We start from the raw sequence: 14,045 nt of genomic DNA, 5'->3' as shown, positions 1-14,045 counted from the left end.
GTCACTACTTCTGTTGTAAGAAAGGTTTCCTTTCCTGTTACAGCAGCACAATAGGGCCTCCTAAATAAACCTGTCTTTATGTTTGTGATAGACGATAAATATGCTGCCCAGTAGCAAGCTTGTTAAAAGAAACTCTAAATTTTTATATACGAACTTGGAGCTGAACACTCAGGTTTTTAAAAATGTTTTTTTGTCTCCACATCATCAGATAATTACCATTTCTGCTCAGTGCTTATATATAATGAACTTGATTTTTCTTACCTGTGCTTTGTATAACTACAGTTAATGGCTGTGTCACATTGCCATTCTCCCTTCAGATCTGAAAACCCTTGGCTGAGAAAGCAAGAGCTGCTCTGTAAAGCGGCAGATGCCTAGAGCTCTGGCTTGAGTTGGTACTGATTGCCTGTTCTGCCCAGCACATCATGTCATTCTGCCAGAGTAAGTTCAGGGCTGAGAGTGGAAGACCTGCAAATACCTGACGCTGGGACCCATGACTCAGAACATGTAGCTGTTGTACTCAATACAGATTTGGTCTGACTTTGGGGTTTGAGCATGAGAAACTGCTGTCCCTGCTGCAGCCTATATTACTTGTTGTTGAAATATGTGAGAGGAAGCAATCTGTTCAGCTAACAGTAGAAACAAACTTAAATTGCCATGTTGATTCTTTCTTAGGATGGTAAATGGTAGTGCTTTGACACTACAGTACTTTTCGCTACAGGAAGCTCAAAGGTAAAGACTTTGCCTCCTGCTTTTCCATGTGCTTTCATGCAACATTCTTGGGCATGCTGGCGCAGAAATCATTTCAGTCTTCTGGAATCCTTCTGTAACATTTGCAAAATGTTTACCTGTGTGGTCTGCATAATAGACACTGTCCTCCTGATGCCCATAGAACTCTGAGTAGGGTTCATCCTAGGTGTGTTCCTTAGACTAGCTGTTATGAAGAAATTTTTTACTCAGAGGGTAGTGAGGTGCTGGCAGAGCTGCCCAGAGAAGCTGTGGGTGTCCCATCCCTGGAGGCACTCAAGGCCAGGCTGGCTAAGGCCCTGGGCAGTCTGACCTGCTTTGGGTAGGGTGGGCTTTAAGGTTTCTTCCAACCATTCTATGATTTTGAGGAAGCCCTAGGGCATGTGCATACAATGTGAGCCTGTGGACAAAGGCCCTCTGGACAGGTAACAGGAAATGAAATCAGAGGGCATTCATAAGATGTACAGCGAAGCTCTCTTCTGTTCAATGGGTTACTAGAAGAAGCGAGCCCCAGGTGCAGCCTGAAATGCTTCTTATTTTCCTCTAGTGCTTCATTTCTCTCTGTTCCTTGGTTGGTAGTTTTGGCTTGAAATTCTTGTTTACTGCCTGCTATGTTCTCCTTCCCTGCAGAATTCAAGACTTTGGTGTACTTTTTAATCACTTAGTAGAACATAATTTTCTGCTTGTGTACAGTTTTCATAAAGACAGTGCCTTTTTGAAAGTAAATTTTTATCTTTTCAGTTTATGAAATGAACTGGAGTGTCAGGTGTATTTTTAGGCCAGTCAGCAAGTAAAATTGAACTTGAGTAACCCTTTCATGTAATATTAGAAAAGTAATTGGATTGAATAAATCAATCTGCAGCAAACAGCATCACTGAGCTGTCATTTGTATATACTTTTTGAAACTTAAACCAAAAAAAGTTAATCTGGTTTAAAGAAAACAAAGTAACACCTACATAAATCCCAGCAGGAGACCGTGGTATGCAGTTTTTAGGCTTCATAAGCTTGCTTAACATTGCTGATTTGTTGGGATGTCTGAAGTGTTTGTTTTCTCAGACAAAACCTCCCCCCCCGACCAACATTTGTGTTTAGGATGTATGCTTAAAGGTAGAAGCTAATATACATCATTATCCAATTCTGCTATAACTAAGACCAGTTTAACTACAGCAGTCTTGGCCTGTGCAGTATCTAATTACCACCAGAGTTGTATTTTAGTACCGTAGCATCTAGAGAATCCTAAGTACTCCTATAATATGCGAAACATATGTCATTTTAAATGTTATTTCATGCATTTTACCCTCACAGATGCTGTGGTAGAGCAGACTGCTCTCCAAAATTACAGCACTTGCGATCTTGACATCAAAGCTGTGTGGGAGAAAACACCATTCCCTATCTAGCCTTTTAAAGATGCAGTTTGCTGCCATTATGCTGCTGGCTGGAGTGTAGTTGCATTTTTAGTATGGTCTTTCTCTTATACCTTTGTTGTGTTCTCCATCTGCTAGAGGGAGAGATGATGATATTTCTCATTCTGAACATCATCTCTCATCTAGCTCCAGCCTGGTTTAGGCTATTCACATCATAGCAAATAAGTTAGGCAACTGGAGGCAGTGAAAGGCTTGATCTTCCTGAGTTTCAGTTCTCTGATGGTTCTCGTAATTGAGATGGGCAAGATAGAAAAAGGATGAATGGTTTTTGGGGAAGAAGCAGTCTCATACCGGAAGGGATACATCTGTAACCTAACATCTAGGTCCTGTCTAACCCCTACAATTCTGAGATTATTGTGGTTTTTTTCACTTTTGGCACCTGAAACAACTGTTAGTGCAGAGCAGGCTGATGTCTGTCAGTGCCTAACAGATATGGGCATGCCTGAACAGTCTGTGTGAAGTCTCACGTAAAAGGCACTATGAATTATTGCTTCTCAACAAATCATATTTCATAATACAAAATCATTTATTTGAAAAGTCACTGTAAACATTATTAATGGGTCCCAATAGAAAACCTGATCCTGACATTTATCTGCTGCAAAACCTGATTTAGCTGTTGAACACAGTGGTAATATTTGCATCTAAAAATTACTCTTCATTGTGTCAAGGCCAACTGTGAAATTGTTGCCTAAATTCTTCTCAATGTCTTTTTATCCTCCCTAGAAAGTAAAGAGCAGCTGAACAAAACCAGAAGCCATTCTTGCTCTGTACTCATGTAAATTTTTTATTGAAGTAAATGGTTTGTTTATAATCATTATTCACTTTGCATTCAATTTCAGTTGTTGTAATGGCTTCTCTTTTAACTTGCATGCCCTGTTTTTTTTTGTTTTTTTTTTCCTGTGGGTATCAAACACAAGAAAACACCCTTTTTCTTTTTTGCAGTGGGTAGCTGATATGCCTTTCAACAGCCTTTTAACTATAACAACAAAAGACAAAATATTTCAGCAGTTTCTGTTTAAAAGAAATAATAATTGTCACTGCATGTCTACATCCTTTTGAGATCAATAGCTTCTCAGTGCTTTATCATTCATATGGCTCACTGTGATTGCTTTTCAGGTAACCAGAGCACACCTGCTGTAAGAGAAAGCAAATATTAACAGTAGGATGGTAGTTTTCTTTAAAAATAGCAAACAGACACTCAAACACTCATTTGTCAGTGACCTTTTCCATAGCCTTCAATAGAATCCAACACTTCCACTGAGTAATCAGGATGAAGAAATAATGAAGCATACATGAAAAAAGTTAATATAATAAGGAAAAAGCCTTTTTATCACAGTAGCTGACAGAGTGATAACCTGAGAAGCAGAAATCTCGTGGAAGTGCTTTTGTTTCAATGAACTTATTGCTCTATGCTTACACAGTATACTTGCTGCCTGTCACATTAAGTGAGGATGGTAATGTGTGACCTGAGGAACTTAGCACTAATGAATACTTAATTTCATATCATTAGCTATCTTTCAGCACATTTTGCTTTTAAAATTCATCCTAAATCCAACACAATTTCTTTTAACAGCTATTGGAATGAGCCCCTTGTCTTATTGACCTTCCCCCAGCCGTGATCTGAAACACATTACTGTGACTCTTTCATGATTTTAGTTCATTCTTTGGATAATGGTTTTCTTTTTTTTCCTGGAAAGAACCAATGTAAATCCTACAAAGGAAGAAGGGAGAGTGAAACTAGTGGAGAAATGACAGAGAATTAAGTGCTCTTCTAGATTAACATACAAAAAAAATCCTCTTTCTTGCATATAGGCAAATGCATCCCTCTCCATGTACAAGGATCTATGCTTGCTGAGACTGTCTTCTGTTCTTGGAGGGGGAGCCTCTCAGAGCACAAACAACTCAAGAGCACAAACAACAATTCCTTGTGCCTTGTTTTCCTGTTTTCAGAGTCTTTGGCTGCAAGGGTTCTTACATTCTTAAACAGTAAGGTACAATTTTCAGTTTTCTTACCAAGTTGATTCTATTTGCTTACATAAGGCTTCCTGATGATAAGCAGAGGAGTGCAAAGTGTGAAACTGGGCGGTGGGAGTGAGACTGAAACAAAGGATGATAAATTTTGATCAAGGCTTGTTACCATGCTTAGTTACTAATATATTCCTATTTCTGCCTTTAACATACTTTGTCCTTTTGTCAGGTTTTTTCAAAAGTTAGCAAAGCAATCATTATTCCAGCTTTGTTTTCATGTGTTCACATACTTAGCTCCTGTAGAAATTGTTTCTTCCATCTCTCTTTCTTGCAAGGGTTTTAATGCAATGGTATGTTTTAGTAGTCTATTCTTATATTTTGAACTAGGCTGAGTAGTGTTTAGCTCAGGAAAGATTTTTTTAAAGATAGAACTTTTAGCATCGCAAAGAGATTAATTTGTTTAATTATTTTGAGATGAGAACATCTGCTCATTATGGTAAATGGGGTTACAAATTTATCCTTAAATTCTTAGCCTTCTATTTAGAAGGCTTTCTGGGGGAAAAAATTAAATAACAAACCACCCCACCAACACAGTTCATTGTATCCTTAGCATGCTCAATGCATCTGATCATCCTAGCCTAGATACATTTGCACTGGCTATCATAGCTCTATGACATTTTTGTATTGGTAATAAATGTCCTGCAGCGCATGCTAAGTGAGACTGCATTGGGGCAGCAGCTGTTTGCCAGAGCTTCTCAAAGGGATCGTGAAAACACCAAAGGTTGAAATTCCATGGCAGCTGACAATGATAAACTACTAACCAGGAATTGAATGAAATATTTACATAAGCCTGAAGCAAGACTTTTTTTTTTTTTTTTTTTCCCATTGGTAACTGTTACCTCAGAAAAATCTTGAGTATTGAGATTACTGAGGAATTTTTATTTAAAGAAATGACAGGAAATTTCTTTCAAAATCTCTGATCAATTAATAGAGATTCCCAGTGGGAATCACAACTCTGAGAGGAATATTCTAAGTAAATTTTGGTTATTCTATTCAAAAATCTTATTACTGATGAACTGCGTTAATTATGTATTTGGGGCTTTCTGACACTTATGACTGTGTTGGAATGTTCTGGTTGGATATTCTTGGCTGCTACAAATTATCCTTTTTTCTATATACCTCCTTGCTGTGAAGCAGAAATGTGATGTTGGCGTGTCACAGAAGAGAACTTTCTGTTGGTGCATGTTTTTGGGTGGAACACACACTCCAAATTAGTTATTATACTCCACTGATTCTTAAAAAAGATCAATGGCTGAGCAAAATGTAATAGGTTAGTTGAGGATAAACAAATATTTATTTTAATGTAAAAATAAAAGGAAATTGTACTCCTATTAATGTCATTGCTATCATATACTCGTTGCTGTGAAAACTGCTGTGCTAACAGTGGCTCAAGTGTGTACTTGTCAAGAAGGGCGACAGGGCCATTTATTCTTTACACTTCCTCAGTGGCTGGTAATAGAAATACAAGGGCAATGACTGCTGTGAGTTTCAGGAGGGAAAGGGAAAAGGGGGAAGAGCGGACAATCATCAGCAAACAGGGGAAATTAACACTTAAGGGGATCAAAGAGTGAAAGTTTTTGGTGGACTACAGCATGTGGAAATGCTTTTGAGGGAGGGCTCCAACTAAGAAAGCCAGCATCTGGAAGCTCAACATGCATACACGCAGATAGTTGCAGCAAATGCTCCAGCCATGTATCCCAGTATTGCTTTTTCCTGTTTTTTGTCCAGCTCTTTATTTATGAGAAGACTTCGCCTCTTGTTCTGTGATATCTACAATTCTTTGAAAACCTTGTAGAAATAAACTTAACAATGAGGAATGAAAAGGGAGGAACAGGAGATTTTTTTTTTTTTTTTTTTTTTTGTAGCAATGTTGGGGAGATCTGTGCATGGACACAATTTCTTCATTGTGCTCATATATAAGCCTGGGAGCTGAGAAGGGATACAGCAAAATTTGCTAATAATATCTAACTTTAAAACAGTCAGATGAATGTTAACAGAAGTCTATGAAGATCAAAAGTCTCGGAAAGGTTGCGTATTACCATTACTTTCTATGCATGGGTGAGGAACTTTCAGCTACCTTTTACTACTCAGAAAAGATCTTGGTTCGGTATTGTTTGTTTTATGAAGAGTCACTTCAAGGCTTCATGGTAACAAACTTATTACAGAATAGTAGGGAAGAATAAAATAGAAGAGCATGTGTTATTATTATTATACCATTTTCATGAAGTGGGTTTCATCCAGTTTGAGTCCCTTCTTCTCAAGAGAAGTTTTTAAATAATGTAGAGGTCTTCAGTGCTGAAGAGAGAAGGTAAATGTCAGAAAAAAGATATAAAACTGGGAATGCCATGAAGTTAAAGTGATAATTATCCACTGCTTGTCGAAGCAGACTGGCTGGACAGGAAGCATCCATCTGGTCTCCCTCCTTTCTTTGCAGAACAGATAGGGAAGCACTTCTTGAATGCAAATGACTGAATGGGGGTAAGAGGGCAAGCTGAAAAAAGGGAGGTGAGAGGGTAGAACAGGTCTGAAGTAAACAAATACACATCACAATGCAGAAGTAGCATGACTGGGTCTCAAGAGTGCTGTTTGGCTGTTTCTGTACCAGGATCATTCTGCCTGTGCTTGGTAAAGATGAAGAACAGCAGCCTCATGCCCTAGGCTAGATATCTACTGAGTGATTACGAATGCAGACGGTGAGCAAAGCCTTTGTTCATCTCTGTGCAAAGAACTCCTCCTAGACCTTTTTTTTTGGTAATGTGTGACTTTCTGCACAGTCACCAAGGTTTATTTATTTATTTCTGGAGGGAGGGGTTTGATGCTTGCAGCAATATTGCAATATTTTTTTGTGCTTTTATGGATGAAGGTAATAAAATTCCAGGAGGAAAGGACATGGAAAAATCATAAACATGTAGCACTTAGATTTTGCCAGAAACAAAATATTTAAATTGGGACTCACTCTGTGTGGATATGCTCAGTTTCTCGCTGTCTTGGTTGTTTGTTCTGTATGCCATCTGATGTGTCAAAGAGAAGCAAGCTGATGGTGCATTAGGTAGTGTAGAGAAGTTTCTCCTGGATGAACATATATAGTGCTTCATCGTGGTCGTTCATGTGTTTTCTCTAGTTTGTTTCTGTGTTTTCAACTGTGTTAAACTGGAGGAACTTGAATTAAATCCCTGGATTAAGGGATTACTATGGGAGGACAGCAGCTGTACTGTTCAAATTCTCTGCGTAGTTGTAAGAAGCTTTGTTTTGTTTTTTTTTTTCTGTTTCCTTTTTTCAGCCTGCTGAGGTGTGCAGAAAGCTGCCTGCTCTCTTGGCTTTGGTCAGAGCCATAATTCTGATCTGCCAGCTACCTTTGCTCTGTGCTGGCCAGTGTCCTTCCTCTGTTTGCCAGAACATTCTGGCGGCCATCCAGGTTCTGCTGCGACCCTTTCAATAGTGTTTTAATTCCTCTTACCTTTGGTGTTTCAGGCAGGTTCAAGGGAGAAATGCGAATAGAGAAAAGAATATCGAGCTGATAATAAAGAGTTTATGTCAACTTGGAGCTGCCTTGGAGCAGAAAATTTTCACTGGCTGCATTTTGTGTGTGTGGATGCTACAGGAAGCTGATATTGATGGTCTCTGTCAAGAAACAGTTCAGATTTGGTTCAGAGCATATGTGGATATATCGCTTCTCAGTAATTAAATCAATGTTTATGTGCTATTTATTATGACAAGTAAATTTGTAAATATTACTTGTCTATTTTGAAACAATTCCAAGAAAGCAATGCTGAACTCAGAGTTTCCTACTGTTTCACTGGCAGAAATAATTAAACGTTAAATTATTCATAGTTATAATTTCTAGAAAATTAATTTGGGCAGCGTTTAACCTTTTAAAGTGTGTAATGTTTGCTGCTTTATTTGGTGTAAGAGGCAAGTATTGCTATAAAACAATGAATAACTAGTTTTCCATATATGATCTCCTTAAAACAATCTATTTGAAAATAATTTTGCTTAGTGTACAGCAATGAATGCTTATAGTACTACATGGAAATTGTGCAGCTCTCTAACTAAACATTAAAAATATCAAATGTATAGATCTGATAAACTTCACTGGTATTTAAAAGATGGCCATCTTCCTTGAGATAAGCCCACACAAAAGACCACTTTAGGGCCATTCATCTGCATCTTATCTCTCTCTCGTTTCCCCTGGACTTGTCCATCTGTTACCCTCAGACAAAGGATTTCTCATCCCCTGCCCAGGGCTTGTCCTTCTGTGTGTCTAAAGGGATTTCTGGAACCTTGGTCAGGGCTTGTCTGAACTTGTCCATTTCAGCAAATTTTTGAGGCAATAGTGTAAAAAGCATGGCCTCTTACAGCATGTCTACTTAGCCATGCAGAACTGGTGTGAAGAGCCTGGAACGGTGATGATGCGCAGTCATTCTGATCCAGGTTAATATATTTATTTGGCTGCATTGCAGCAGAATGATTCAATGGATAGTTTGCTGCTGGGCATGGATCTCCAGTATCCTTTTCACATGTGAAGTTTCTGCTTAGGAGTTAGTTCTCTTCTGTGATATTCTGGGGCTCGTGCTCCAGCCACCAGTTGTGTGTGTGTTCCACCAGTGGAATTTCCTGCTCTTATCCTTGACTTGACAGGAGTTATTTAAAGTCTGACAGAAGTTTAAGACATCGACTAAACTTCTGAAAGTAGAGCTTATGAATATTTCAAAACTTCCTGAACTTTCAGAATTATTATTAGTATCTCATGGCATCCTTGGAGATTAGCACAGGGGAGTGTATTTCCAGCAGTGACTGCAGACACTTCCCTATCCTTCCCCTTCAAGCCAAGAAAACATCTTCTAAAAATCAAATGATTCATTGATAAGTTTTGCTATATTGAGTCATACTATAGAACTAGTAGCAGTAATTCTTAAGCTAATTCATCAGGCGGTATGTCTGTGATACTTTCCAGCCTTTGGTTTACCAAGGAATAGTCTCATTTGTGTTCAAATGAATGTCTCTCAGTAATAAAGTTTCTGATGTTCTTAGAGACAGTAAATCACGAGGCTCAAACTAAGAGTCTTAAAGAGGTTACCAGATACAAAGAGAAATGGAGCTGTTCTATAAATGGATTTCAATGGAAGAAAAATCAATATCCTCTTCATCCATAAGTTTTGTAGGGGCAGTTGAAGATAATAAAATATTTAAGAATAGAGCATATATTCCAGTCTTAAAGTATTTTAACCTCTTGTCCTTTCTCACTCTATTTTTAGACTTTCTGTGATTTAATTGACAATTGGCCCATTATCACTATTATAACTCTTTTGTATTTTATACTATATTGTCAATTTGAAGACTAGTACTTAACTTAAAATAGCAATAAAATGCAGTTCTTACAAGTCCTCTTTCCATTTTTTTTTTTTTTCTTAAGGACTGGTAAAAGAAATAGGGCTGATGGGTGAAATCAGATATAAATTTTGCATTGTTTCTTTGGTCTTGGATTCCTGAAGATGGTGAAATGCAGTCAAATATTATATTGAATGGGATAGTAAACAGGTAACACATCAAATATTAACACCTTAAAAAAAAAACAAACAAAAAACAACAGTGAAACAAAAAGAAAAAACACAGTGATTTCTCTGTCTTTCAAAGAAAACCTCTTTGACTGCTTCAAATACTCTTCTTCCACTGCTCACCTTTTTTCCAGAAGCTCAGATATGAGGCTTGTATACATAAACAGCCTTAATTGGTATCCTCAGTCATATACTCTCTGCATGCATTTTCCCCTTAGACATCTCATTTGAAAGAATTCCTTCATTAAATATAGTATCACGATACTCTAAGTTAATAAGTCTTGAATATATTTGTTGTTATTTGTATTGTGGGATTGAAGGATTTGTTTTCTTTTTCACTCTTAAGTATCGATTTGAAGGACTTGCTCGGCTTTTTGAGTTAATAGATCTCCGATACCGTATATCTTCCCTTCTTAGTGTATACTGGGTCGAATAAGTAGAGTCTGTAAAACAGAGTTGGGTAATAGGGACAACAGGATCAATGGAATACTTTCTAGCGTTAGAATATAAAATAAGTCTCTTCCTTAAATGAAGAACCCTTACTCTTGATCTTCACTCTTGTTGTGGAAAGAGTACCTAGACTGTATGCCATGCAGTGCTCCTTTTGATTGTAGTGCTGGTAGTAAGAGGAGGAGAGAAAATTTAGATTACCTTTCCTAGGAAAGCTAGTTTTATTTGTACAGCGTGTGTTGTTGCATGTGCATGTGCACAGACTACTCAAAAATGATTACTTGTAGGCAAATGCCCAACTTCCATAAGTGCAGTGTGAGTACAGTGTACTTAGTGAGCTTCTCTAGAGCAAAGGGGCTGGTGGACTACTCTTTAAGGTAGTTCTGCAGCATGCTCTATGTTCATCCTGATTCAAAGTGAGTTTCAAATCCTTTTATTTTGTGTTCTTGCTACTACTTAGATAAGAAAGATGGTAATTTGTACATGATCTTTTAAATGTAGACTACTTTGGTAATGTCAAATTCTTATGCTAAATTTAAATGCATAGCTAAAGCTTTTAATGTTATAATTCTGACTGCTCAGTGTTATAAGCATGACCTATCCTGTCAGAAGAAGAAAAAGTGCTAACATCTAAGATAGTGAAAAACATAAAATAATTTATAGAAATGTGTCTTGCTTCTTAGAGATTACTTTTAAGAGGTACAGGTTAAATGGAAGCAGATTTCACTTAAATTTCCTGAGCGGAATATAGAAACACTTCTGTTTTCAAATTAATTTGAAGTGTTTGGACTATACTTTATGTATTCTTCGACCACGTAATCACTACTCAGCTCTTGAAATTTAAATGTAGAAATTTATCTCATTAATTTAAATCATATTTTATATAAATGGGAAAAACAACATTAATACTACTTTAAACCTTTGTGCTATTATAGACGCAGATTAAAATTCTCTTTCTTCTCTGTCTCAGTACTCAAATTCTGAGAGCTAGTCTGTTGTAAAGCTTAAAACTTAAAAAGACAGTAGGACGGACTCACATTGAGAGGTTCTTCTGCCCAAGTGGATAGGCCTGTACTGGAGAAAAGAAATGAAATCGAACCTTCTGTCATCTTGGTAATGATGTGCTGCTGTCTTTTATTTCTCAAGTATTTCCTTGAGGGCTCTTGTTTTGAGCACAACTGTGGATAAACAAGGACAGAAATCTCTTAGAAACCGTAGTCTGAGTGCCTAGAAAAGTTGAGTGTGAGTCACAGCTAACAAACAGAGACGTAGCTGGCACAGACTTGAGGATTTCTTCATCTCTCAGCTTCCTTCACCAGCACAAGCAGGTTCACATCAAGATGAATCTTTACAAGAGAAGATGAGTAGATGTCTGCCTTCGGACTCTGTACTCTTCCATATGCCTTTGCCATGGATGAGTAAAATGAGTTGTGCTGTACTTACTGCCATTGGTCAGGTCATTTTTTGTGACTCTGCATGAAAGAATTCACTTATCAGACCAGTTCTTTCCTTCCTGTTTGAGAAGTGTAGGCTTATAGTGAGACTACTCAAAGCAAACCTCATCTTCTATAGACAAGTAAACTATGATATGAGGTGAAATTAGTAGTTATTTTCTAGTTATTTTATGTATGCTTATGCAGAAAGTTTATCTCTAAGTGTAACACCAGTTAATATTGTGGTATGGTGAATAGAATCAATATTTTGATCCTTTCACCATTCATAATTTCAATATCTCTTTTTTTCACTGGGACACCATACATATGATGCGTTATTAAAGATAATGTTGAGTTGTTCTTTTTTTAAATACTGATTTCCTGTTCTCCAGTTAGATCTGTTGATCTTAAGCAGATCACTAACTGAGTGTTATATTCATTTTAATTCTTAAATGACACAGCCGTATGGGGTGTAAATTTCTCTTTTGTAAAATTCCTGCTAACCATAATAAGTACCGAGAATGTGCAGAGCAGCATAATAAGGCAGCAGATACTTAGGTAAGAAAATGTCGATTTGTCAGATTTGCAATCACACAAGCAGATATCTTGCCACAAAAAAAAAAAAAAAAGCTTCTTAAGTATGTTTAGAAAACGGAGCCCTGTAAATCGAGTAATCTGAGGCAGTTGGGTGTCTTAAGAAATGATCAACTTCGTACTCTCAAATAACGTGACATTTTTACCACCAGAGGGCACTGTTTTTCTAGGTTAAGACTAAACTGTTCGATGATTTTACACCTTGGGAGCTTTATTAATTTAAGATAAAGGATTTTTGGTAATAGTGGTTTTCTTCTTCTTCCTTCTCACAGTTCAATTATAGGAAAATACTTGATTTTGTAAAACTGCCTACTATTCCTACCTGTTTGCTTACTGAAGTACGTTTAGAGATGTTAATCAGGTTTCTTTACTCCTGCCAACTGATTTTTCAGTGGCTGATAGTGTAGGTGGCTTGTAGGCCCTACTGAAAAGCAAGAAGTATTCCTCTGAGCTGGTTCCTCCTGCTAGGGTTAATTGCTTGCTACTTTGTTCTGGTGACCAGTTTGGTGCTGCAAGGACTCTAGCTGGTTTGCTTTCTGCGATGGTATGAGGGAATAAATGTCATGCTTGATACATTGGGCACACAAGAGCATGAATCCAAGCTGTCATTTCCTCCTGGAACATAAGGATATGTTAGCCTTTTATAAATGATATATGATAGAAATGGTCTTTTTTTGTGCTACATATAGGTTATGCTTCTTTAAATTCTATATTGTGCATTAGTCTATTTTCATGTAGTTCTTTAATTATAGAAAAGATCGTGACCCTTTGGACTATAGAAGTAATCTCAGTTCATGTCTTTGCTGTGTGTCAGTTGCTCTTAAATTCTGCTAAGTTGTATGAGACATCACATAGAATCATTTGAGTTGGAAGGGACCATTTTTTTTCCTGCCTTGCATTGGATATACTGCACACTACACTCAATTCCCTTCTGAAGTATCATTAAGATATTTTTTCCACAGAAGACAATGAAATTTGCTTTGTTCCTAGCCATATTTAACACCCACAGCCCCTTGCCATTAACTGACCTCTTGGAACTGTCAAGTCATTTTTCCAAAGTTGTGATCGTCAGCAAGAGATGTGGAGTGCATATGCATCAGTGTTACTTGCCGATTTCCCTTTGGTGCTTTGAGAAATTCCGGGTAGTGACAATACACACTGCAAACTAAGATAACTGTTTTTGTTCCAGCTGACTCTGTGGACTGAATGTTTGGAAGGAGTTCTTGGTATGGAGTGAACTCCCACCAGGGAGGTGCCACTTGTGGGTTGGTTGCCTTGGTTTCCAGTCCTGCTAGGTTTATTCTTAAACTGGATATTGATGGCTTCAAAAAAGGGATTTCCAAAGGAAAACTTGTTGGAACTTATTGTTATTGCTTGGGTGAAAAACGGTAAGAAAACTTTGTCATGGTTGGCTAGAAATCTAGTCCTTCATTAAAGGGCAAAATAATCATTTGTACTGTGAAGGGAAATCTCTTAAGAAATCATCTGAAAGGCAAAATCCTGCATGAAAGGAAGAGATTAGAAAAAATGAAATGTAATTAACCTCTGCTGCCCCACAAAGGTCCCCATGGTGTTTGTGGGTATGCATTTCAGTAAAGTAGTGATACACCTAATACTTGCCCACTGTACTGTTACCCTTTTCCATAGGAGTGAAACCTCTGAAGTCTAGTTTTAGTAGGGGAGCAGTTGTTTTTGTTTGAAACAAAAGAAGAAAAAAGTAATATTTTCCCTTAGTAAAAGCAGATACCTCACTTGTATTTGAGAATAAAGGTAAAGTAGAACTACCTTTGAATATTTCCTATCAGTCCTTTTGTTTT

This window comes from Coturnix japonica, chromosome 5, assembly GCF_001577835.2.
Source record: "Coturnix japonica isolate 7356 chromosome 5, Coturnix japonica 2.1, whole genome shotgun sequence".
NCBI classification, from domain to species: Eukaryota; Metazoa; Chordata; class Aves; order Galliformes; family Phasianidae; genus Coturnix; species Coturnix japonica.
Note: the sequence above shows the minus strand (reverse complement) of the source record.